This window comes from Esox lucius, chromosome 10 (genome assembly GCF_011004845.1).
Source record: "Esox lucius isolate fEsoLuc1 chromosome 10, fEsoLuc1.pri, whole genome shotgun sequence".
Taxonomy (NCBI): domain Eukaryota; kingdom Metazoa; phylum Chordata; class Actinopteri; order Esociformes; family Esocidae; genus Esox; species Esox lucius.
Window position 1 is genome coordinate 28,191,309 of NC_047578.1, and position 27,477 is coordinate 28,218,785.

General features: G+C 40.9%; 1 protein-coding gene across 2 annotated transcripts in view; it reads right to left on the minus strand.

Annotated features, from left to right (window-relative positions):
- lipea (lipase, hormone-sensitive a) overlaps positions 1–14,679 on the minus strand; it is a 62,489-nt gene extending 47,810 nt beyond the window's left edge. The window contains exon 1 of one of the 2 annotated variants that reach the window (XM_010900882.3): positions 14,429–14,679. The gene's annotated coding sequence lies outside the window, so the exon portion shown is untranslated. The remainder of the gene's footprint in view (positions 1–14,428) is intronic. The other variant, XM_010900884.4, reaches the window with a different exon arrangement.
- Positions 14,680–27,477: the final 12,798 nt, after the last annotated feature.

Here is a 27,477-nt window from a genome sequence, read left to right on the forward strand (position 1 = left end):
CCTCTCTGCTGTTTTCTCCCTACCCAAATGACTGCCTAAAACATGGGAGTGGGCCAAGTGCAGCACAGTGTCTTGGTATGATCTTGGCACTATAGAAGGAACCACATTTTTTTTAATTCTATGTCTATTTACACTTAAAACAATTCTTCATTATTTATAATACAGGTGCTGGTCATAAAAAAAGTTGATTTATATCAGTAATTCCATTCAAAAAGTGAAACTTGTATATTATATTCATTCATTACACACAGACTGATATATTTCAAATGTTTATTTCTTTTAATTTTGATGATAACTAACAACTAATGAAAATCAGTATCTCAGAAAATTTTAATATTACTTAAGACCAATACAAAAAAAATATTTTTAGAAATGTTAGCCAACTGAAAAGTATGAACATGAAAAGTATGAGCTTGTAAAGCATGCAATACTTAGTTGGGGCTCCTTTTGCCTGAATTACTGCAGCAATGCGGCGTGGCATGGAGTCGATCAGTCTGTGGCACTGCTCAGGTGTGAGAGCCCAGGTTGCTCTGATAATGGCTTTCAGCTCTTCTGCATTGTTGGGTCTGGCGTATCGCATCTTCCTCTTCACAATACCCCATAGATTTTCTATAGGGTTAAGGTCAGGTGAGTTTGCTGGCCAATTAAGAACAGGGATACCATGGTCCTTAAACCAGGTACTGGTAGCTTTGGCACTGTGTGCAGGTGCCAAGTCCTGTTGGAAAATGAAATCTGCACCTCCATAAAGATGGTCAGCAGCATGAAGTGCTCTAAAACTTCCTGGTAGACGGCTGCGTTGACCTTGGACCTCAGAAAACCCAGTGGACCAACACCAGCAGATGACATGGCACCCCAAACCATCACTGACTGTGGAAACTTTACACTGGACTTCAAGCAACGTGGATTCTGTGCCTCTCCTCTCTTCCTCCAGACTCTGGGACCTTGATTTCCAAAGGAAATGCAAAATGTACTTTCATCAGAGAACATAACTTTGGACCACACAGCAGCAGTCCAGTCCTTTTTGTCTTTAGCCCAGGCGAGACGCTTCTGACGCTGGGTCTTGTTCAAGAGTGGCTTGACACAAGGAATGCGACAGCTGAAACCCATGTCTTGCATACGTCTGTGCGTGGTGGTTCTTGAAGCACTGACTCCAGCTGCAGTCCACTCTTTGTGAATCTCCCCCACATTTTTGAATGGGTTTTGTTTCACAATCCTCTCCAGGGTGCGGTTATCCCTATTGCTTGTACACTTTTTTTCTATCACATATTTTCCTTCCCTTTGCCTCTCTATTAATGTGCTTGGACACAGAGCTCTGTGAACAGCCAGCCTCTTTAGCAATTACCTTTTGTGTCTTGCCCCTCCTTGTGCAAGGTGTCAATGGTCGTCTTTTGGACAGCTGTCAAGTCAGCAGTCTTCCCCATGATAGCCTACAGAACTAGACTGAGAGACCATTTAAAGCCCTTTGCAGGTGTTTTGAGTTAAATTAGCTGATTAGAGTGTGACACCAGGTGTCTTCAATATTGAACCTATTCACAATATTCTAATTTTTCTGAGATACTGAATTTGGGTTTTTCATTTGTTGTCAGTTATAATCATCAGAATTTAAAGAAATAAACACTCAAAATATATCAGTCTGTGTGGAATGAATGTATACATTATACAAGTTTCACTTTTTGAATGGAATTACTGAAATAAATCAACTTTTTGATGATATTCTAATTTTATGACCAGCACCTGTAGATACAGTGGGGAAAACAAGTATTTGATACACTGCCAATTTTGCAGGTTTTCCTACTTACAAAGCATATAGAGGTCTGTATCATAGGTACTTTTTATCATAGGTACACTTCAATTGTGAGAGACGGAATTTAAAAAAAATCAAGAAAATCACATTGTATGATCTTTAAATAATTAATTTGCATTTTATTGTAGAAACAATTGGCTGTACTAACAAAGGCTTTGAGCTGCTCTGAGCATTCTAAATGGGGGTGTTTGGCCTTAGGTAGATACAGGCACAGTGATTTCTATTAACAGAAATAAATCTGCCACGTGATCCCAACCTGTCACCCTTTCCAACATGGGTAGTCCCTGTTAACCCTTCCTAGTCTTAGCATTTTGTTACGGATTTAAATGGCTTGTCTGATTACCTTCTGCCTTTCCCAGTCTCTATATCTCCAATTAAGTTAGCCTGTCTATGATATACATTTCTGGAGTCTACTATTCCCTTATTATTATGAGGTGATGCTCTGTTATGAAATTGTAGAATTAAAACCGTTTTTATATCTCAGAGTTTTCTGATTTTGCCAAACCCAATCCATGACACACTAAAGGGGGGTTGCCTGGCTGCAGTCCCAGTTGAATGGTCTCCGGTGATGGAGGAATCATTTACCCTCTTGAAAACCACCTTAGCCTGGTTCCCAGCCCTCAAGCATCTTAAAAAACGTTCAGACCTGGACCTTAGTCAACTTTTGTGGGTTCAAGCAAATGGAACTATGGGTCTTTTGACTATACTTCCTGTGTCCCTTGCTGCGTCATGGAAACACCAACCCAACACCAACCTAAGTGGTACATTCATTCTGACCTAATATGTTAAATCTGGGATATTTGATAACTGGTTGCATGCCCTTTAGCCAAAGAGACAGTCTTACGTTTAATGGAAACATGTTAAATAGTTGCAAATTTCCTACTTTTACATGGAGAATAGGGAGATGTGGAAACACATGGGTGCAATACACCAGGGATGGTAGGGGTGGCCTCTAAATTATTTGGTAATGAGTCTTTCTGGGCATCACACTAAGTTAACAAATGTATGTCATATGACCGGACATTTTGTTAAATCTAATACACAATACGTTCTCTCAGATTTGATATTGGCCAGATGTGTAAGAAATAACTCAATAACTCAATAGTAATTCAGAATATTGGGTTATTGAGAATAGAGAGCAAGGCTGGTTATAGTCTTATGGTATGATATTTCAGAAGGCAGAGAAGTTGTTGAGAGTTACTCAAGGTGGTAATTGTTACTGTGGGTCTTTTGGTAATTTGGTCCAATATTGGTTAGTCAATAAAAGGTATATGAAAAGGATATATAATTATTAAATGTGACCTTCTGATATGTTGGTTGGTCAATTTTATTCAGGAATTTGACGTGGAGAGACACTAGGAACAAAATGTGTTAATGGAAATGTTTAGAACTGATACAAGTAGCGTAATACTCTGATTACATGTGGATAAGTAAGTGTTTAAACTAAGCAACATTATAGGAACTTACAATGGGCATAGTAGAAATTCTAAATTAAGCTTGAATCCGTTAGGTCTCAAGGTGGGTCTCACAACAATGTACAATGATCATTTGGTAAAATATAGTCCCATGGTTTTCTTACAAAAGGTGTTCTGTCTCTCCAAGTATATTGTATAAGTGGTAGAATGAAGAAGACCCATGGTAATAATCTTTAACATTAAGACACGCTGTGTCCCATGAGGACTGAATTTGAATCCAATATAGTCACAGCCTATAAAAAATAGTAAAACAGCCAAATTGAATTTATTGCTAGCTGTTTGAAAATGTATGGTTTGAAATAGTGTTTACCCATCGAAAGGTTTGAAGACTGTGTTTTTTAAGGCTCAAGAGATACTGTTGGTGAGGTAATTAGCATAAATTAGCATACATGACATAGTTAAAGCTAATAAAACTGTTACAAATGACAGCTCTCAGGTCTGTAGCTCTAACGGTTCAAAACTTACAGCCTAGTAGTTAATTTACGCTAATTACGCATATTTGCATATGTAAAATAAAATAACTTTTCCTAATTTGAAGGAGGGATAGCCTAAACTGGTAAAACATAAGTTGGTTTCGGGGCTGTAGCTTAAAACAGTTAAAGAGTTACAGCGTAATTACAGCGTAGTTAATTTACTCTAATTACGCAAAGAAGCATACGTAAAATCAATAAACGTGTCAGTACATTATATGGTAACAGTCAAAACTCTTGAATGAGAACGAGTTTCATGTCTGTAGCTTGAACGGTTGAAAAGATACAGCCTAAAGGCTAATTCATGCTAATTACGCAAATTAGCATATTTTTTTATTAATAAACGTTTCTTATTTGAAGTAGGGATAACCTAAACTGGTGTAACAAAGTTGGTTTCATGTCTGTAGCTCGTACGGTTCAAGAGCTACAGCGTAATTGCTAATTCACACTAATTACACAAAGTAGCATACGTAAAATCAATACACGTGTCAGTACATTACATGGAAACAGTCAAAACTCTTGAATGAGAATGAGTTTCATGTCTGTAGCTCAAACAGTTCAAAAGATACAGCCTAATAGTAAATTAACGGTAATTACGAAAATTAGCATATGTCAAATAAATTACCATTTCTTAATTTGCAGTAGGGATAGATTTAACATGTAAAGCAAAGTTGGTTTTGTGTCTATAGCATGAACGGTTCAACAGAAACAGCCCAAAAGATAATGAATGTTAATCACGCAAATTGCATACATAAAATATTGTGTTAATACAGCGGGGCAAAAAAGTGTTTAGTCAGCCACCAATTGTGCAAGTTCTCCCACTTAAAAAGATGAGAGGCCTGTAATTTTCATTATAGGTACACTTCAACTATGAGAGACAAAATGAGAAAAACAACACCCAAAAAATCACATTGCAGGATTTTCTATGAATTCATTGGTTAATTCCTCGGTAAAATAAGTATTTGGTCACCTACAAACAAGCTAGATTTCTGGCTCTCACAGACCTGTAACTTCTTTAAGAGGCTCCTCTGTCCTCCACTCGTTACCTGTATTAATGGCATCTGTTTGGACTTGTTATCAGTAAAAAAGACAACCTGACCACAACCTCAAACAGTCACACTCCAAACTCCACTATGGCCAAGACCAAAGAGCTGTCAAAGGACATCAGAAACAAAATTGTATACCTGCACCAGGCTGGGAAGACTGAATCTGCAATAGGTAAGTAGCTTGGTGTAAAAATATCAACTGTGGGAGCAATTATAAGAAAATGGAAGACATACAAGACCACTGATAATCTCCCTTGATCCGGGGCTCCACGCAAGATCTCAGCCCGTGGGGTCAAAATGATCACAAAAATCCCAGAACCACACGGGGGGACCTAGTGAATGACCTGCAGAGAGCTGGGACCAAAGTAACAAAGGCTACCATCAGTAACACACTACGCCGCCAGGGACTCAAATCCTGCAGTGCCAGACGTGTCCCCCTACTTAAGCCAGTACATGTCCAGGCCCGTCTGAGGTTTGCTAGAGAGCATTTGGATGGTCCAGAAGAGGATTGGGAGAATGTCATATGGTCAGATGAAACCAAAATAGAACTTTTTGGTAAAAACTCAACTCGTCGTGTTTGGAGGAGAAAGAATGCTGAGTTGCATCCAAAGAACACCATACCTACTGTGAAGCATGGGGGTGGAAACATCATGCTCTGGGGCTGTTTTTCTGCAAAGGGACCAGGACGACTGATCCGTGTAAAGGAAAGAATGAATGGGGCCATGTATCATGAAATTTTGAGTGAAAACCTCCTTCCATCAGCCAGGTCATTGAAGATGAAACGTGGCTGGGTCTTTCAGCATGACAATGATCCCAAACACACCGCCCGGGCAACGAAGGAGTGGCTTCGTAAGAAGCATTTCAAGGTCCTGGAGTGGCCTAGCCAGTCACCAGATCTCAACCCCATAGAAAATCTTTGGAGGGAGTTGAAAGTCCGTGTTGCCCAGCGACAGCCCCAAAACATCACTGCTCTAGAAGAGATCTGCATGGAGGAATGGGCCAAAATACCAGCAACAGTGTGTGAAAACCTTGTGAAGACTTACAGAAAACGTTTGACCTCTGTCATTGCCAACGAAGGGTATGTAACAAAGTATTGAGATGAACTTTTGTTATTGACAAAATACTTATTTTCCACCATAATTTACCAAGAAAATCATTAAAAATCCTACAATGTGATTTCTGGATTTTTTTCTCCTCATTTTTTCTCTCATAGTTGAAGTGTACCTATGATGAAAATTACAGGCCTCTCTCATCTTTTTAAGTGGGAGAACAATTGCTGTACATTAAATGGAAACAGTCTAAACTCTTGAATGAGAATGAGTTTCATGTCTGTAGCTTAAACGGTTCAAAAGATACAGCCTAATTGCTAACTCATTCTAATTATGTAAATTAACATATGTAAAATCGATAAACGTTTCCAAATTTGAAGTAGTGATAGCCTAAACTGGTGTCACAAAGTGGGTTTCATGTATGTAGCTCAAATGGTTCAAAAGATACAGCCTAGTAGTTAATTTACGCTAATTACGCAAATTTGCATACGTAAAACCAAATATGAATTCATAAAATGCAGTGGGTATTGCCTAAATGTGTGAAACAAAGATGGTGTCATGTCTGTAGCACCAATTGTTCAAAAGAAACAGCCTAATAGTTAATTAACGGTAAATATGCTAATTAGCACATGTAAAATCAATAAAGGTTTCATTATATGAACTCGGTATAGTGTAAACTTTTGAATGAGAGTCAGTTTTTTTTTTCTGTAGCTCGAACGGTTCAAAAGATACAGCCTAAAAACAAATTCATGCCGAATGCTATCTTCTCCTTAGTTCCTTCCGGTGATCGCAGGATGAAAAGGACCATGAGAAAAAGTTTATTAATAATAAATCTGATCAGTTTAATGGAGTCCTGACAGTTACAGTATTAGCAATAGCCATGTACATAATCACTTGACAACTGAATAACAGCCTACTGTCCTAATTTATTGTAGATAACGTTTCTTACTTTGGGAACATTAAGGATGATAATAAATTAGATGCTTGGAGAACGGAAAGATTGAAAGATGTATTTCCTCATCAGTCATTCACCTTTCATCGTTCTCAGGTGATCCTACGTGCCTAAAGATCCATGGATCATAGTTCATTTCATTCATCGTTCCTTCCGGAAAACGAGATTCGAAGATCCAAAAATTCTATTGAGATAAATCACGCCTCACCAAAAAGATTCATTAAAAAAGAATGAATCGTTCACGAATGACCCATCACTAGAGTGCACAGTCACAAGCAAAAGTAGAGCTGGAGAAGCACTTTTCATTACTACCTAGCTTTGTTTGCACAGTGACGGTTCTACAATTTGATTAAATGGGCACAACCTAGAAGAGAGAAACTGAAACTGGTATCTATCCTTTTGACACTAGAATCGATCTACAAAAACTAGACGTATCTGTAGTATCGATATTTTGGGATCGATCTGACCACCACTAGTATATGTACACATCCCCAAAGTTCAGTTCCCGTAGGGATGTCGCTATTTTTAATGATGTAAATAATGCAGCAGGTGCTGTATATGGGTTACAAGTGCCTAAGACTTGCAGTTTGTTTGCATACATTTGTTTTTCATGTTTTGTGAGGTGATCTAAACACACATGGGCTGTAAAAGTAGAACATTTGACCGGCTGGTGCAGCAGCTCCATAGAATTCCCAGTGTTAGCCGCCATGTTTTAACAATGTTTTGCACGCCAGGCATCAGTGTAATCCAATGACTGAAAACTGACTATGCCTTGTCAAAATTAAGAAAACCCCTGCCCATCGTTGCATTTTATTATTACTGGTTACTTTTAAAACAGAATTAGCATTCCAAAAAACTACAAGAGTCCCTTGAATCAGTAGTAGTCACCATGCATCAACAGAGTGGCTAAAAACCACCAACAACACCCAGTATTGTTTGAAGAAAATGTCAGGGGAACACACTGAATAGAGTCAGTGATAGGTAGGTTACTTTTTAAATGTAATCCATTACAGTTACAAGTTACCTGTCCAGATTTGTAATCAGTAAGGTAACTTTTTGATTACTCAAACTCAGTTACATAAACTGATTACTTTGACTGATACTAAGAGGCATTGAAGGAAAAAAAATAGGAATAGCCTATAACCAACTAAACATCTTTCGCTGGATCAATCATTTAACATTCGTTTTGGCCAAAAACAGAATTCGTATTTTACCTTATGGGTTGTGTACAGTGCCTTTGGAAATGGGTTTCTAAACCATTGCTTTCTACTTCAATATGATTGGGCTACATCTCTACATTAAACGCTAAAGGTCTGTCAGATATTCAGTCATTCCAATTAATCCAAAAAACCTAGATCTTCCAGAACCTGACTTTTTATCTGAACATAACCCAAAATCGAATGATGTGTAAGCCTATTGTGTAATTTGTGTTTTATTCATGTTTTTAATTGCTTAAAAACCTTGTTGAAAAATAGATGGCAATTACTCGAAAAGGCTATTGACATTGTTGTATATAAAAATTAAGATATCCACAGCTTTTCGCACATAAACTAAATCTTCAGTAGTCTCAATGTTTTGCTCCACAACCAACATTGTCAAATTGTTGCAGAAACACCCGAAAAGTGAATGCACGTTTGCAATAATGAACACCCTGCACGCGAATGCACTTTTGCCATCGTGAACACCCGCATAGAAATAAGATTTACACACGCCAATGTAACCTGCGATTATTAGGGCCACCAGTGATGGATTTTCAAAATACAAATTAAATATATAAAACTCTGATTATAAACCTGCACTCTTAGCTAATAGTAAATGACGTCAGCAGCCAATGACAATCAATGAACACAATTTTCAGATTTACATGGCCTACCTGTATGGACTGAGTTGATGTGGCTGCATCAAATTCAAATAATCATCCTTTGGCAGAGTGCTTCCCAACACACCTTTTCTCCTCAAATGCATCCATACATCCATCCATCCATCATCTTCCGCTTATCCGGGGCCGGGTTGCGGGGGCAGCAGTCTAAGGAGAGATGCCCAGACTTCCCTCTCCCCAGACACTTCCTCCAGCTCTTCCGGGGAGACACCGAGGCGTTCCCAGGCCAGCCAGGAGACATAGTCCCTCCAGCGTGTCCTAGGTCTTCCCCGGGGTCTCCTCCCGGTGGGACGGGACCGGAACACCTTCCCGGGAACACCTTACCGAAACAGATGCCCAAGCCACCTCAGCTGACCCCTCTCGATGTGGAGGAGCAGCGGCTCTACTCTGAGCTCCTCCCGGGTGACTGAGCTTCTCACCCTAAGGGATCACCCAGCCACCCTGCGGAAAAAGCTCATTTCGGCCGCCTGTATCCGGGATCTTGTCCTTTCGGTCATGACCCAAAGCTCATGACCATAGGTGAGAGTAGGAACGTAGATTGACCGGTAAACCGGTAAATTTCTTCACCACGACAGACCGATACATCGACCGCATTACTGCAGAAGCTGCACCGATCCGTCTGTCAATCTCCCGTTCCATCCTTCCCTCACTCGTGAACAAGACCCCTAGATACTTAAACTCCTCCACTTGAGGCAAGAACTCTCCACCAACCTGAAGTGGGCAAGCCACCCTTTTCCGACTGAGGACCATGGCCTCGGATTTGGAGGTACTGATTTTCATCCCCACCGCTTCACACTCGGCTGCAAACCATCCCAGTGCATGCTGAAGGTCCTGGTTTGAAAGGGCCAACACGACAACATCATCCGCAAAGAGCAGAGATGAAATCGTGTGGTCCCCAAACCTGACACCCTCCGGCCCCTGGCTGTGCCTAGAAATTCTGTCCATAAAAATTACGAACAGAACCGGCGACAAAGGGAAGCCCTGCCGGAGTCCAACATGCACTGGGAACATGTCTGACTTACTGCTGGCAATGCGGACCAAGCTCCTGCTTCGGTCGTACAGGGACCTGACAGCCCTTAGCAAAGGACCCAGGACCCCATATTCCCGAAGAACTCTCCACAGGATGCCGCGATGGACACAGTCGAATGCCCTCTCCAAATCCACAAAACAGATGTGGATTGGTTGGGCAAACTCCCATGAACCCTCCAACACCCCGTAGAGGGTATAGAGCTGGTCCAGTGTTCCACAGCACGGATCCCCTATAGTTGGAACACACCCTCTGGTCCCCCTTCTTAAAAAGAGGGACCACCATCCCGGTCTGCCATCCCAGAGGCACTGTCCTCAACCGCCACGCGATGTTGCACAGGCGTGTCAACCAAGACAGCCCCACAACATCCAGAGACTTGAGGTACTCAGGACGGATCTCATCCACCTCCGGTGCCTTGCCACCGAGGAGTTTCTTGACCACCTCTGTGACTTCAGCCCGGGTGATGGACGAGTCCACCTCTGAGCCCTCATCCTCTGCTTCCTCAATGGAAGACGTGACGGCGGGATTGAGGAGATCCTCGAAGTACTCCTTTCACCGCCCGACGACATCCCCAGTTGAGGTCAACAGCTGCCCACCTCTACTGTAAACAGCGTTGGTAGGGCACTGTTTCCCTCTCCTGAGGCGCCGGACGGTTTGCCAGAATCTCTTCGAGGCCAGCTGATAGTCCTTCTCCATGGCCTCACACAACTCCTCCCAGGCCCGAGTTTTTGCCTCCACAACCACCCGGGCTGCAGTCCGCTTGGCCTGTCGGTACCCGTCAGCTGCCTCAGGAGTCCCACAACCAGGCCTGATAGGACTCCTTCTTCAGATTGACGGCATCCCTTACTTCCAGTGTCCACCACCGGGTTCGGGGATTGCCGCCTCGACAGGCACTGGAGACCTTACGGCCACAGCCCTGAGCGGCCGCTTCGACAATGGCGGTGGAGAACATGGTCCACTCGGACTCAATATCTCCAGCCTCCCTCGGGATCCAGTCGAAGCTCTGCCGGAGGTGGGAGTTAAAGATCTCTCTGACAGGAGACCCGGCCAGACGTTCCCAGCAGACCCTTACAGTATGCTTGGGCCTGCCAATCTGTCCAGCTTCCTCCCCCGCCATCGGATCCAACTCACCACCAGGTGGTGATCAGTTGACAGCTCCGCCCCTCTCTTCACCCGAGTGTCCAAGACATACGGCCGCAGGTCAGATGAAACGACAACAAAGTCGATCATTGACCTGCGGTCTAGGGTGTCCTGGTGCCATGTGCACTGATGGACACCTTTATGCTTGAACATGGTGTTCGTTATGGACAAACTGTGATTAGCATAGAAGTCCAATAACTGAACACCACTCGGGTTCAGATCAGGGGGGCCGTTCCTCCCAATCACGGCCCTCCAGGTGTCCCTGTCGTTGCCCACATGGGCGTTGAAGTCCCCCAGTAGAACGATAGAGTCCCCAGTCGGAGCACTATCCAGCAACCCTCCCAGAGACTCCAAGAAGGTCGGGTACTCTGCACTGCCGTTCGGCCTGTAGGCACAAACAACAGTGAGAGACCTATCCCCGTCCTGTAGGCGCAGGGAAACGACCCTCTCGTTCACCGGGGTAAACTCCAGCACATGGCGGAAGAGCTGGGGAGCTATGAGAAAACTCACACCAGCCCGCCGCCTCTCACCATGGGCAACTCCAGAGTGGTGAAGAGTCCATCCTCTCTCAAGGAGTGTGGTTCCAGAGCCCAAGCCATGCGTAGAGGTGATCCCGACTACCTCTAGTCGGAACCTCTCAACCTCACGCACAATCTCAGGCTCCTTCCCCGCCAGCGAGGTGACATTCCACATCCCTAGAGCTAGTTTCCGTGTCCAGGGATCGGGCTGTCTAGGCCCCCACCTTCGACTGCCGCCCCATCCTCTCCGCACTGGACCCTTATGGTCCCTCCCGCAGGTGGTGAGCCCACGGGAGGGCGGCCCCACGTCGCTCGTTCGGGCTGAGCCCCAACCCCGGGCCTAACTCCAGGGTGGGGATCCGGCTGCGCCATGCCGGGCGACGTCACGGAACTCATAATTGTTATCATCATTAAGGGGGTTTTGAACCGCTCTTAGTCTGACCCGTCGTCTAGGACCTGTTTGCCTTGGGAGACCCTACCAGGGGCATATAGCCCCAGACAACATAGCTCCTAGGGTTACTCGGGTACTCAAACCCCTCCACCACGTTAAGGTGGCAGTTCATGGAGGGGTTCTCCTCAAATGTCGTGGTAAATTCCATATAATATTTTATCTTGAAGGCAGCGCCATGTTACAGCTATCTAACAAATGTCAAATGTCAAAATTATTTCACGCACCGATTATTTTTCAATGGAAGTAACAAAAGTAATCATAAATTTTTTCAAAAGTATCTGTAATCCGATTACAATATTATTGTTGGTAACGTAACAGATACAGTTACAGATTTTTGTAGCTTTTTTACTTGTTATCCGTTACTCCCAAATTCTGAATAGAGCAATGTTGTTTGTAAATACTAACATAATGACAAATTCACGAAGGGGGTATTTGTCTTAGTCTTTGTTGGTTCAAGCCTAATGACCTTTGTCCCAGTTTTTAACTGTGCATTAAAAAGAGACCGCCAAGTGAAATAATATTTTACATGGCAAAAAAAGCAGAGTCTACCGGTTAACACAGACCTGGGCAAGATAAGGCTGCCGGGCCGGATCTGGCCCGTTGAGTCATTCTATCCGGCCAGCGATACAACCAAAACTTAAAATAATAAAATTAAAAAATACCTGACGAGGTCCGCAGATTACGCTACTTTATTTACTGTTGCATATTTTTTTATTTTCAAAATAAAAGTCCAGAGGCAATCCTAGTAATAAGTACAGCAGTATCATACTGTCTGTTCAAAGAAGTTGTCATTTGTACGTACTATACGCAATTGATTGCTAGCGATCTCTGGAAATGAGCCTATGAAAAGTTGATAACGAAAGCAGGGTATCTAAAAAACTACTGACAGGAAAATATGTTAAGCTAACGTCACAGTTTTTACAGAGTACAATTTGCTGAGGCACTTCCAGAGCATTCAGCGAAATACAAAAACTGTCTCCCGGTGCTACAATTCAACAAGTCCAAGCGCAGATGCAGCCTCACTGATGAACATCTTGCAGCAGTACCGCACACTGCTTCAACAGTACCGCACACTGCTTACTCCTGACTTCACCTAACTCGCCAACGCTGCTGGAATCCCTGTCGTTAAAAGCACGTAGTAAAAAATATATACTGTATGAAGTTAGATGACGGAAATTATACCAACATTTGCTTTGAGTGAAAATCTTCAGAAGTTATTTCATAGACTTTATGTCTGCCCTAATAACTATAATACCTATATAACTGTTATACACTATACCTTATGTAATGTAGCTTACTCTGTTGAGTTGAAAGTTAAGTTTTAAGGCAAATATGTGTTGCAACATTTCTGTTGAGTAATAACCCTGAAAAGGGATTTTTTTTTAGGCCTTTGCCTGCCATAATAACATTTGTTAACAGAATTATTTTTTTAAAAACATTGTTAAAGTAAATTAAGTTCAATTATGAAAATGGTATTGCATGGAAAATAAATATGCATAAATATAATATGCAGGTTAACAGAGTTAGCTATGTTGTGTGCTTTTTAGGCATGTTGGCAAGTAATCTGGCCCACGATGCTTTCTGGCATTTTCAGTGTGGCCCCCCAGTGACAAATAATGCCCACCCCTGGGTTAACGTCTCAATGCTGCTGTGCTTGTTTTTGGCCAACAGAGGGGGCTGCTCGCTATAGTAGCTTCATTCACTCTTCTGCTAATTGCTTGCTCATGCTCATTTTCGAGAAAACTGCTGTAGGAAACTCAGCCAGGTGATGCAAGTGTCAAGTGAATCTACAACAGCACCACAAACGTCTTTTTAAGACAGGTTTCAATTGTTTTAAATACTAGCTAGTGATGTTATAATGTCATAATATAAGCATAATATTTTCTGGTAGAGACTGGAGAGGAAGGAGAGGATGAGGACTAGAAGATAGGAAGAAGATTGAAGGAGATAGAGGAGGAAAGGTAAAGATATGATTACAGAGTCTGCCAATTTACTATTACAAACTAAGTTTTTTAGATAAAGGACAAAAATTTGGCAAACAATGGGAATCTGTTAATCAAAACATTTGATCTAATAGTGTACTATTTATTATTAAAGATTGGAGAGGAAGGAGGAGAGTGAGAAAGGAGTAAAAAGAGTGAAGCGAGGAGAGTGTACAACTGGTAAATTCCAAACTCACACATAATAACGAACGCAACGTAAATTATAACTTACAACTAATTGTAACCAACTCCCCCATTCGCCAAAATATCAGCTTTCACTTGGATACTGCTGGTACACACGCGATATCAACTTTCCCGGGACTTTAACTTCACAGTCCAGATCAATTAACACACTTCTTTTACTAAAACATTTATCAGTGACAATATAGTACATCCAGGAAGCAAGCTCCTTAAAAAGCGTACTTTTTACAATGACAGAATCTGTCTAGCTACAACAATTACGAGCTAACGAACAACGTTAGTGTAGAGTGATGTATCATATGGCAGACATCGTGACTGACGAACAAGCAATTAATTTCAACCATGAATTAAAACACAGACATGTGTACGACATCAGTATGAATGTACAGTATTATTGCCATATGTAAGCAAAGTTCACAGAGGTTGAAACTTACCAAAACGCATCCTGTTCTTGCCTGTCAGTTGTTATTGGCCGGCACTCACAGCTACTATATCACAAAGAATGTGTAAACCAGAGGTGCAATGACACGACACTTCCGGGATCACTTGCGAAGTGGAATTGACAGACCCGACCGAGTCCATTGGAGAAGCAGAAAATTCATTATTATCTATTTTATAATAAAAAGTCTCAATTGAAAAATGTGATATTCAGGCAAGAAATTACTTTTAATTTCCGTAAAAGTGAACTATATATCGAATGCATGCTTATGAATTGATGGAATTCGCATGCAGCTTTGCATGACTTCATCTGCATGAGTAATCGTGAATTTCACTTCCTGCCTATCTACAAACTAAAATATATTTGATAGTATCCTGCCAGGCGCGTCACAAACGATTACGTTTATAGTTGGATAGTATGAGGAAATCTTCAAAATAAAAGACCACATTTGAAAACATTGTTAGTTAGATTATTTTTGGCTTTCTGTTATTGCTCATTCAGTACATGCTCTTCCCGGGGTCCACATACACATCAAAAAAGGCTATTGACCGTCTTTCTCCAGATTTAAATCCAATTAAACATGTTTCAATCAACTGAAGATAAGATTTAAGGCAAAACAATATTTGCAGTACAGGCCTGGCAGAGCACCAGAAAGGATACCCTGGGTCTGCTGCTGTCATAGGTTTGGAATGACTGCATGCACAAGATATGCAACCAAGGTATTAAACACAGATGCTGATTTTAACCAGGAAAAGGGCACCATCATTATCATTGATTCTTATTTTGCTGATTTTAAATATTAAGATTGTGCTTAAAGGGGAGTTTAACACCCAAAATGCACATGATCTGGAATTCCATCATCCACATGGTCTGGAATTCTCATATTTTAGCTTGGGTTGTATGAAAGTTATAAAACACCCAATCTGTGAATAGTTAGCAGTGTCACCATACAAGACTTTGTACTTTGCCCCTGGTCCTCTCATGTGGTGTTCAACTCTGTTTATAACAAATGTTCCTGTAACCAAGTGTTATTATTGCCTGTCCATTACAACACCTCTCCTTCAAGGTTGAAAACATCAATTTGCAATGTACCTTCCATCTCACTGGTCACAAAGCAGCAAGGGCAACTTCTTCTCCTTACCATCAAGCAATCTTCAACCAAATATTTCTACCCTATGTATTTGCTATTCCACAACTGGTCCCTTGTCCATCCCACCCCTACTGGAGAGTAGCTCCCAGTGAAAACTATTTTCTGTTTTGCACCAGAAGTGCGGAAGCAGTTTCCCCTTAAAGCTAAGACAGAAGTCTGAGCAAGGAAGGAAAGTGATAGAAGGGAATATTTTGGAATTGAGAACTTAGTTGTAGGACCGAGACAATTCAAAAATAAGCTTATTTAGGATTAAGTTATGGAAATGGTAATGGAATAATTAAGAGAGCTAGAGATCAAAGTGATTTGAAGTAGAGTTTGATTAGTGTATGGGAGACCCAGATAGAAAAAGGCCCCAGTAAAAGTTACTAAAACTACTGTGCTGATGGATAACTGTTGGTTTGTAAAACTGGATCATTCCAGGACTGGTGGATTCACATTGTTTGACTAAAATGTAGGAAAAGATGCTGATGTATTTGAACATTTGATATATACAGGTGCTGTTCATATAATTAGAATATCATCAAAAAGTTGATTTATTTCAGTAATTCCATTCAAAAAGTGAAACTTGTATAATGTATACATTCATTCCACACAGACTGATATATTTCAAGTGTTTATTTCTTTTAATTTTGATGATTATAACTGACAACTACCAAAAACCCCAAATTCAGTATCTCAGAAAATTAGAATATTGTGAAAAGGTTCAATATTGAAGACACCTGGTTCCACACTCTAATCAGCTAATTAACTCAAAACACCTACAAAGGGCTTTAAATGGTCTTTCAGTCTAGTTCTGTAGGCTACACAATCATGGGGAAGACTGCTGACTTGACAGTTGTCCAAAAGACAACCATTGACACCTTGCACAAGGAGGGGCAAGACACAAAAGGTAATTGCTAAAGAGGCTGGCTGTTCACAGAGCTCTGTGTCCAAGCACATTAATAGAGAGGCGAAGGGAAGGAAAAGATGTGGTAGAAAAAAAGTGTACAAGCAATAGGGATAACCGCACCCTGGAGAGGTTTGTGAAACAAAACCCATTCAAAAATGTGGGGGAGATTCACAAAGAGTGGACTGCAGCTGGAGTCAGTGCTTCAAGAACCACCACGCACAGACGTATGCAAGACATGGGTTTCAGCTGTCGCATTCCTTGTGTCAAGCCACTCTTGAACAAGACCCAGCGTCAGAAGCGTCTCGCCTGGGCTAAAGACAAAAAGGACTGGACTGCTGCTGTGTGGTCCAAAGTTATGTTCTCTGATGAAAGTACATTTTGCATATGTAACGGGTACCGTAGCAACGGCACCGTGGAAAACAGATTGATTCCTGTAAACCAGGAGAGAAACGAAGAGACAGTGAATCAGATTCGAGCTCTCTGCATTAATTTATTTTCTGAATTTTCTTCAGCAAACACTATGTTTCACATATTGCATATTCAGTGTCTTTTTAACATTACAATGAATATTCAGCGTCCATGTCAGTACATAATCCACAATAAAATAAACCTCTTCTCACCAAATGCATGTTCACCTCTCTTAGTGCTTGTATTTTACACTATTTATCAAAATGAAATTTATTTTTAAAGATACTTAGAATCTTCCATTCACAGTATTTTATCAGTATCATGTCAATACAGTACTGCAAAATAATGCTCAAAACTAATAAAGTGCTTAAAGTGTAACTTTAAACTTCATTTTTATTATTGGTCTTAAGTAATATTCTAATTTTCAGAGATACTGAATTTGGGATTTTAATTAATTGTCAGTTATAATCATCACAATTAAAATAAATAAACATTTGAAATATATCAGTCTGTGTGCAATGAATGAATATAATATACAAGTTTCACTTTTTGAATGGAGTTACTGATATAAATCAACTTTTTGATGATATTCTAATTATATTACCAGCACCTGTACACTCCACATGATTTCTTCTGTGCTCTTTGCGGATGATGTTGTCGTGTTGGCCCCTTCAAACCAGGACCTTCAGCATGCACTGGGACGGTTTGCAGCCGAGTGTGAAGCGGTGGGGATGAAAATCAGTACCTCCAAATCCAAGGCCATGGTCCTCAGTCGGAAAAGGGTGGCTTGCCCACTTCAGGTTGGTGGAGAGTGCTTGCCTCAAGTGGAGGAGTTTAAGTATCTAGGGGTCTTGTTCACGAGTGAGGGAAGGATGGAACGGGAGATTGACAGACGGATCGGTGCAGCTTCTGCAGTAATGCGGTCAATGTATCGGTCAGTCGTGGTGAAGAAAGAGCTGAGCCGCAAGGCGAAGCCCTCGATTTACCGGTCAATCTACGTTCCTACTCTCACCTATGGTCATGAGCTTTGGGTCATGACCGAAAGGACAAGATCCCGGATACAGGCGGCCGAAATGAGCTTTCTCCGCAGGGTGGCTGGGTGATCCCTTAGGGTGAGAAGCTCAGTCACCCGGGAGGAGCTCAGAGTAGGGCCGCTGCTCCTCCACATCGAGAGGGGTCAGCTGAGGTGGCTTAGGCATCTGTTTCGGTAAGGTGTTCCCAGGAAGGTGTTCCGGTCCCGTCCCACCGGGAGGAGACCCCGGGGAAGACTTAGGACACGCTGGAGGGACTATGTCTCCTGGCTGGCCTGGGAACGCCTCGGTGTCTCCCCGGAAGAGCTGGAGGAAGTGTCTGGGGAGAGGGAAGTCTGGGCATCTCTGCTTAGACTGCTGCCCCCGCGACCCGGCCCCGGATGAAGCGGAAGAAGATGAATGAATGAATGTGAACTGTTATCAGAGAAGTTCTGGTTTGCTTTTTTCTGTACTAACAACTAGAGATGTTATGATGGGAGTAGATTGATTTGACAGAGTGTATGTACTCGATTCTGATGGTTTTTCATTGTCTGTATTCATGTATGCATGACAATGCAAACTCTTCCCTGCTAAACTATTTGCTTTGACTTCCAGCTCAGTGTCATCTGTTTTAATTGATTCACTTTGATAATGTGCAACATAAAATGCAAATTCATTATTGAAAAATCATACAATGTGATTTTCTGGATTTTTGGATTCCTCCTTTCACAGTTGAAGTGTACATATGATAAAAATTACAGACCTCTACTTGCTTTGTAAGTAGGAAAACCTGCAAAATCGGCAGTGTATCAAATACTTGTTCTCCCCACTGTATGTCTATGAGGCCCCGAATTCTTGCAGGTGGCATAGCTGCCCATTAGTCTCGGCAAAATGCCTCCAGGTCATGCAAATTCTTTGGTTGTCTTGCATGAACTGCTTGTTTGAGATCTCCCCAGAGTAGCTCGTTGATATTAAGGTCAGGAGACTGTGATGGCCAATCCAGAACCTTCACCTTTTTCTGCTGTAACCACTGGAGGGTCAACTTGGCCTTGTGCTTAGGGTCATTGTTTTACTGGAAAGTCCATCTCATGTGCAGCTTTCATGCAGAAGAATGCAAATTGTCTGCCAGTATTTTCTAATAACATGCTGCATTCATCTTGCCATCAATTTTTAAAAGATTCCCTGTGCCTTTAGAGCTTACACAACCCCAAAACGTAAGTGAGCCACCACCATGCTTCACAGTGGGGATAGTATTCTGTTCACTATAGGCCTTGTTGACCCCTCTCCAAACATAGCGCTTATGGTTGTGATCATAAAGCTCTGTTTTGGTCTTGTTACTCCAAATTACAGTGTGAGACACACCCTCTAAAAAATTAAATAGGCCTTAATGTAGCAGGCAGTCTACAAGTAGACATTGGCCTACACAATCTGACATGCTGTATCCAGAGCAGCCACTGACGAGATAGCCTGCTGAAAATGCTTTTTCCCTTCTGTTCTCCGTGAGTTGGGCTACGGGATTACTGCATTTTAGTCACCATTTATGCAGGCAAAACAAGCACACAGGGTTGCCAAAACAAATGCATTGTGCAACTGAAATATCGTTATCATCTTTTGACCGGTTGCTACTGTTGGTCAGTGGTCAAAGTTGGAGGACAAGGTAAGATGCCTAACAGAACAGGCATGCTTGAACCTACAGTATTAGGTTAATATGCACCCCTTCTCTAATTGTGTAGCCTCCTAGAAACTACACATTTTAATGGGCGTAATACTGCTATTGTTCTCATTCAACTCCCAAAACTAGCCCAATATATTAAGCTAATTTGTTTAGAAAGAGAGCAATATGTGCTTTGTGATTTTGGAAATATGTCTTTAATGTTTTATGGAGAAAGTCATATTCTTTGTGGCATAATATTGAGTAAGATGAATTTGACTAGTATTTAATATCTTGTAGTCCAAGGTTATTGTCCCTGCAAATGTTGTCTAAAACATCATCAATATCTGTATCTATTAACCTGGCAAGTTCAAAGTTTATTTATCAAATGCACCGAATAACACAGCGTCCTCCTGCACAATGAAATTCTTTTGAAATGGCACCCCACGGGTACATAGTAAGAATTAAGAAATATATAAAGTAAAAACTATAGCAATAATATACAATTTAAAAGAGTAGAATGGGGAATGTGAAGATTATGGGTAGAAGTATTGAATATTATTGATAAATATTTTTTGCAGTATTCAGTCTATTCAAATGTATAATTTCTAGGAGGCTACACAATTAGAGAAAATATATTGAGACAACATTGACCACTGACCAACAGTAGCAACCAGGCAATAGATGTTAATGATCTTTCAGTTGCACACCGTACTTATTTTGGCAACCCTGCGTGCTTGTGTTCCCTGCATAAATGGTGAAACAAACACAACATACCAGTAGCCTAACTCATGGAGAATAGTATCTCATCAGGGCCGCTCTGGATAAGCATGTCAGATTGCTTATGTCTATGCGTAGTCTGCCTGATACATTCAGGCCTATTCAGTTTTTGAATGGGTGTTAAAACCAATTATAACAGGGAAGTGGAAAACATTTCTTTATTTGTGTCTGTTTTGTACAGCCTGCCCGGACCTGGCCCAGCTCCCTCTGTTTAACACCTTGCGTTTATTTATTCTATAAGGAACTAAAAAACATTGCAACGGTGAAATCTGTATTTTTCACACCTTGTAAAGGCTTATGCCTAGTATTGAGCTACAGATCTGTGCTGGCAGCCTGTCACAAACAAGACACCCATTTACCCAGTCCTCCACCTGATTACACACTTGCCAATATGAAAGTGGCAATAAAAATACATATTGCATTTGCATTGTGTACACTTATAAATCGTCCAAATGAAATAGAAGTTCAACTTTAATTGCCATTTTCACCTCTGTGTGTCACTTTGTGTGTCTGTACTTTTGATCAGGGCCATTTGGGTGATATCTGTTATCATTATGATTTAAAAAGGAGCCAAACAACTATGTGATAATAAATGTCTTCATATGATCACCATTCTTAAATATAAGACAGCTTTTCTGCATGATCAGTCATATTTTCAAAATCAATGCCAAAATTTCACAATTTCTGTAAGGGTATGCAAACTAATGAGCACAACTGTAAGTCTGCCAAAACAAGAGCGAAACTGGTGATGTATATTGGTATCACATTGATTTCTTGTTTGGTATAAATATTAAATTGAGACTACATTCCTTTTTGAAAAGTGGAACAGCAGCGAAACCACAAAATTTTAAGCTGAAGTATGTATGTTTTTTGTATTAACACATTGCTGTTCTATTATGCAGAGTGAAGGTATTCTGTATAAAATACACATGGGAGATTATGAGGAATTCAGCAGAATGTAGATTGGAAGAAATAAGGTTTTCAGGCACAAGCTGGAACACACAACAAAGAAAAAAGTATTTACTTTTACTATTATTTCATGTACAGGCTAAAACTCTAATATTGATATAACCAGCTTTACACACATCCTATGGTTACCCAAACATGTCAAAATTATTAAAAGAAAATAGGGGATTGATAGACAAGTACTAGATCTGGTCAGCTATTTTAGTAAGTGGTGTCAAGAGCCGTTCCCAAGTGTCCCTTTACTTCAAATGTGTAAATTACATAATTCCTCTGTTTGATGTACAGTGGGGAGAACAAGTAGTTGATACACTGCCGATTTTGCAGGTTTTCCCACTTACAAAGCATGTAGAAGTCTGTCATTTTTATCATAGGTACTCTTCAATTGTGAGTGACAGAATCTAAAACAAAAATTCAGTAAATCACATTGTATCCTGCAGCGCACGCAAGGTCCCCCCTAAGTAATTAATTAGCATTTTATTGCATGACATAAGTTTTTGATACATCAGAAAAACAGAACTTAATATTTGGTATAGAAACCTTGTTTGCAATTACAGAGATCATACGTTTCCTGTACTTCTTGACCAGGTGTGCACACACTGCAGCAGGGATTTTGGCCCACTCCTCCATACAAACCTTCTCCAGATCCTTTAGGTTTCGGGGCTGTCGCTGGGCAATACGGACGTTCAGCTCCCTCCAAAGATGTTCTGTTGGGTTCAGGTCTGGAGACTGGCTAGGCCACTCCAGGACCTTGAGATGCTTCTTACGGAGCCACTCATGGACCCAGTTGCCCTGGCTGTGTTTTTTGGGTCGTTGTCATGCTGGAAGACCCAGCCACGACCCATCTACAATGCTCTTACTGAGGGAGGCAGTTTGTTGGCCAAGATCTCGCGATACATGGCCTCATCCATCCTCCCCTCAATATGGTGCAGTCGTCCTTTCCCCTTTGCAGAAAAGCATCCCCAAAGAATGATGTTCCCACCTCCATGCTTCACAGTTGGGATGGTGTTCTTGAGGTTCTACTCATCCTTCTTCTTCCTCCAAACACGAGTGGAGTTTAGACCAAAAAGCTCTATTTTTGTCTCATCAGACCACATGACCTTCTCCCATTCCTCCTCTGGATCATCCAGATAGTCATTGGCAATCTTCAGACGTGCCTGGACATGCGCTGGCTTGAGCAGGGGGACCTTGCGTGCGCTGCAGGATTTTAATCCATGATGGTGTGTTACTAATGGTTTTCTTTGAGACTGTGGTGCCAGCTCTCTTCAGGTAATTGACCAGGTCCTGCCATGTAGTTCTAGGCTGATCCCTCACCTTCCTCATGATCATTGATGCCCCACGAGGTGAGATCTTGCATGGAGCCCCAGACCGAGGGAGATTGACCGTCATCTTGAACTTCTTCCATTTTCTAATAATTGTGCCAACAGTTGTTGCATTCTCACCAAGCTGCTTGCCTATTGTCCTGTAGCCCATCCCAGCATTGTGCAGGTCTACAATTTTATCCCTGATGTCCTTACACAGCTCTTTGGTCTTGGCCATTGTGGAGAGGTTGGAGTCTGTTTGTTTGATTGAGTGTGTGGACAGGTGTCTTTTATACAGGTAACGAGTTCAAACAGGTGCATTTAATACAGGTAATGAGTGGAGAACAGGAGGGATTCTTAAAGAAAAACTAACAGGTCTGTTGGTAGGTGATCTTACTGGTTGGTAGGTGATCAAATACTTATGTCATGCAATAAAATGCAAATTAATTATTAAAAAATCATACAATGTGATTTTCTGGATTTTAGATTCCATCTCTCACAGTTGAAGTGTACCTATGATAAAAATTACAGACCTCTACATGCTTTGTAAGTAGGGAAACCTACAAAATCGGCAGTGTTTCAAACACTTGTTCTCCCCACTGTACATGGAATTTCTGAAAGGCTGTACAGTATTGCATTTTAGTAAAGGGCACAGATTGAGACAAATGCAGTTTCATGAACACAAGATGCTAGCGTAACTATAGTCTTGTTTTTACCTGATAGTAGAGCCAGCTGTGCCCTCAGCTCGACCTTCTCTTCTCTCAGCCGCTTGATCTTCTCCAAAGACAGTCCTGAATATCTGGTTATTTTACAATCAGAACTCAAATCGCAGTGTCCGCCAAAATGTTCATTCATTCCTTCATGTACATAGCTAAAACTTCCCTCAACCTCTGCCTTCTGGCCCTTAAAATTAAATTGAAATTGAAAAATAAAATTGGAAGCAACATGCTTTAATAACAATTTAAGCATCTGGGTTAATTGAATGAACCCACACATACCTATGTAGCAGTCCTCTACATGGTGGCGTGGAGTACCTCTCTGGTGACTTGGAGTACTGTGCTTGCTCCATCCTAAAAATAAACATAAACGTTGGTGAACAGGTAAATCTTGTGAAATCAATAAAACATTGCAGCAACTACAAGATCAACATGTAATTCACATACCTCCAGGGCCGCAATCCACAGGGTGTTGTGGTGTGGATGTACGTTCTTGGGGTGGTAGGGGCCCACGCTGGAAAATGTTTCGCTCCTCTGGCAATACACACATCGGTCTCTCACGTGTCTAGGAAAGGTCAAGGTTTTGTAAGCATTTACCTTGCAAAACATATTTTCATTCCAATTTTGAAATTGTTATAACATTTTCAAATTCACCTGCATGCTTGATGAGCTTATAAGATATACCCTCCCAGGTGTCTTCAGGTGTTGAACAGGTTCTGGCAAACTTGTCGTGGCTGAAGGACTTCGTGCTGGTGATGCTGTGTGGTGGCCAGTAGCAAACTCCCCCTTTGAGCCACAGGCGTGGAACACCTGCGTGAAGTTGCCCCCCCCCAACGCAAAACGTCGTCAAACTATGCTAAATCGTTTGTGCTGGTTTGTGCTGTAAAAAGTTTCGTTTGTGCTGCTTCGGATTTTTAGATTTTAACATAATATTTTTAGGTCAATCTGAGGTCACTCAGCCCCCCCCCACATGCTCCAAATTCACCCAAAATAGTCTTGTTCGTTTGTGCTTCGTTTGTGCTTCGTTTGTGCTTCGTTTGTGCTGGTTTGTGCCGATAAAAGTTTTGTTTGTGCTGCGTTGGGTTTTAAAATATTAGACATTGAATTATAGACAATGACGTCACCAGCCCCCCCACATGCTCCAAATTCACCCCAAATTGTCTCGATCATTTGTGCTTCGTTTGTGCTGGTTTGTACCGGTAACATTTTCGTTTGTGCTGCTTTGGGTTTTAAAATATTAGACATTAAATTATAGACGATGACGTCACCAGCACCCACACGCTCCAAAGTCTTGTTCGTTTGTGCTCCGTTTGTGCACAACTAACTGAATGGGAAAGACACTGAATGAGAGAGAACTATAGACGGTGCACCAGCCCGCTTTTTTTTAACAGTAGGCTAGCTGAAGTAACAAGGTAAGACCTAAAGAATCGGCAAACCAAATCACAATATTCACTTATAGGTTACTGTTATCCTGTGCGTTTTCAACTTTTAACGAACTGATGCGGATCACAGGATGTGTGGATGCAACATAAACTTCAAGGTAAGTGTTCTTACTTACAGTATGCTGTGTTTTGTTAATAATATAAAAATTGTCACAAATACACGCACCATAATCGGTTTGCTGTGTTTATACACGTGTGTAATGTAAAGACCATAGGCCTATATGTCTCTTAAGCTCACTATGGCCTTTTATTTTTTATTGAACATACTGATATTGTGAAATATTATTACAAGCTATTTGCTATTTTGTAGCTATTTTTGGTTATATATTATATTATATGTATAATAACAATGTCATTTATTCCTGTGATGTAAAAGCAGAATTTTCTGTATCATTAGACCTACTCCAGTTTTCAATTTCACATGATTAATGGTGTTAAATGTTATTCAAACTTGATGTGATGTTAATGCATGACACAATTATATGTCTCAAGAGGGTATACTGACACACAGCAAAAGTTCAGCTCTGTGGTGTAGTGGTTAACAACACAGCCTTACAGGGGGGTGACCTAGGTTTGAATCCAGAGAAGGCTGCCACAATCAATGTTATGGGCCGGCTGAACTAGGCTTGCCTGTTTTGAAGTGTATGCTTGTTTATGTTTAGACAAACAAAAGAACATCTGTTTATCTGTAGACAGGAAGTCACGTTCATTCGAAGTGCGACAGTAAGTAGCCAATGGGTTTGTATTAATTCTGTTTGGGATGTCTATAAAGGTGAGGAAAACCAGAAGTTTCTTTGAGATGAGATTGAGTGAGCTTGAGTTTGTAAGAACAAGAATCGAGCCACACGCATTATGAACAATCAACTATCAAATGCTGCATTAAATAACTGAATTAATCTCTCCCTTAACCAGGGTACGCGATCATTATTTCAACCACTATATGAAACGGCTGATTTCTAACACCTGGTTTCTTGTTAAAATATGTTTAGGTGTCACGTTCTGTCACGGAAGGCCTGTCGAGATCCAATGAGATCCAACGCCCTCGTTGCGTAATTTAGAACACGGACACCAGTTCCTTGTTGTTGCCCTCATCTGTGTTCCTGATCATTGTCCATATTTATGTTCCTTCTTGTATCTTGTTGGTCATTGTTTGTAATACAGTTCCGTTTTGTAAAATTGTTTTGTTCATGTCATGTTTTAGAGTTGTTGCATCTTTGTTATTTTTAGTAAAAGTTCTCTGTTCTCATTAGTTAAATAAATAATACTTATTTGATATTTTGTCTTTAATTTCTACTAGTTAAGTGGTAGCCCGACATGTGGATATTTGCATGTTGGATAATTAGATTACATTACATTTTATTGTCACTGTGTAAGTACAAGTACAGTACAACAAAATGCAGTTAGCTAGCATCTAACCAGAAGTGCCAATAGAAGAGGGCAGAAAGTTTACAAGTATTAGGTATATGTGTCTTATAAGTGGAATGTTTAGATGTGTAGTGAAAGAAAATGCAGTACAAATGGCAATTCTAAAAGGCATTCTAAACGTGCAATCGAGGCAAATTTAAGGCATAAAGTAGCATGTGCAGCAATAGCAGCAATGAGATTCAGAGGTAGACATGTTTTTGTAACAACTGAAAAATGCAAGTAAGATGGCAATTCTAAGTGTGCAATGAAGGCATGTTGAAGGTGCAAGGTGGCAAGTGCAACTGAGGTCCATTTGTCTAACCTGACAAACTGGGGTCTAGGTCATGTGATCAGGGAGCTATTGAATTTACATGCAATTTTGTCATATATGTGTATTTAAAAAAAAGTTGGGATCAATATTTTGGGGAAACTAAAGGGTGTGCAACATTCTGCGCTATTTAGGGAATAATCTAGCATGAAAATAATGTGTCACAGTCTCATGTTGAGACAGCTACTGAATTTTTTAATATTCAAATGCTTCCCTAAAACTGGGAAATCAAAGGATGTGCAATGTGTGAGTCATCCCTCTGAAGATTATAACTGTACTTTGAAGCATCTATGTCATGTTATCAGGGAGCTATTGAATTTACAAAAATGTTGTCATATATGTGTATTTATAAATAAATTGGGATCAACTTTTTGGGAAAACTAGGGCGTGTGCAACATTCTGCCCCATGTAGGGAATAATCTAGCATGAAAAGGATGTGTCTCAGTCTCATTCTGAGAAAGCTATTGACATTTTTATTTTAAAGTGCTTCTCTAAAATTGTGTAGGTGCTTAGCTGGGAGACCAATGCCTGTGCAATGTGTGACCCTGCACTCTGATGATTATAAGATTGATTTGAAGTGTCTAGGTCGTGTGATCAAGGAGCTATTGAAATTCTAAACTATACATTGTTTTAATGTGTTCATAGCAAATATATGAATATCTATATTATCCATAAAAAAGTTTAGCAGTCTATAAAAAGCAGCCCATTTCCCTTTCTTCCTGAACAGTTTTACATTGGTTTAAAGTTTTTTGGTGATGTTCTCAAAGAGTTGTTGAGATTTGAAAATGTTGACGATGCAATTTGTTGATGTTCCCTTGCGACGTTCATTGGTTATGTGCAGACAGACTATAATATTGTCAAAAAGGTCTCCTGCGTTTTGGAAATTCCTGTCGGAATCGGGAAAACGAGACCTGTGCAGTGTGGTCCAACCTTTTTCTTTCATAACGAGACTAACCCAAGGCCTGTAGCTTAAATTGTTTGCAAGCTATTGAGCTTTGAATA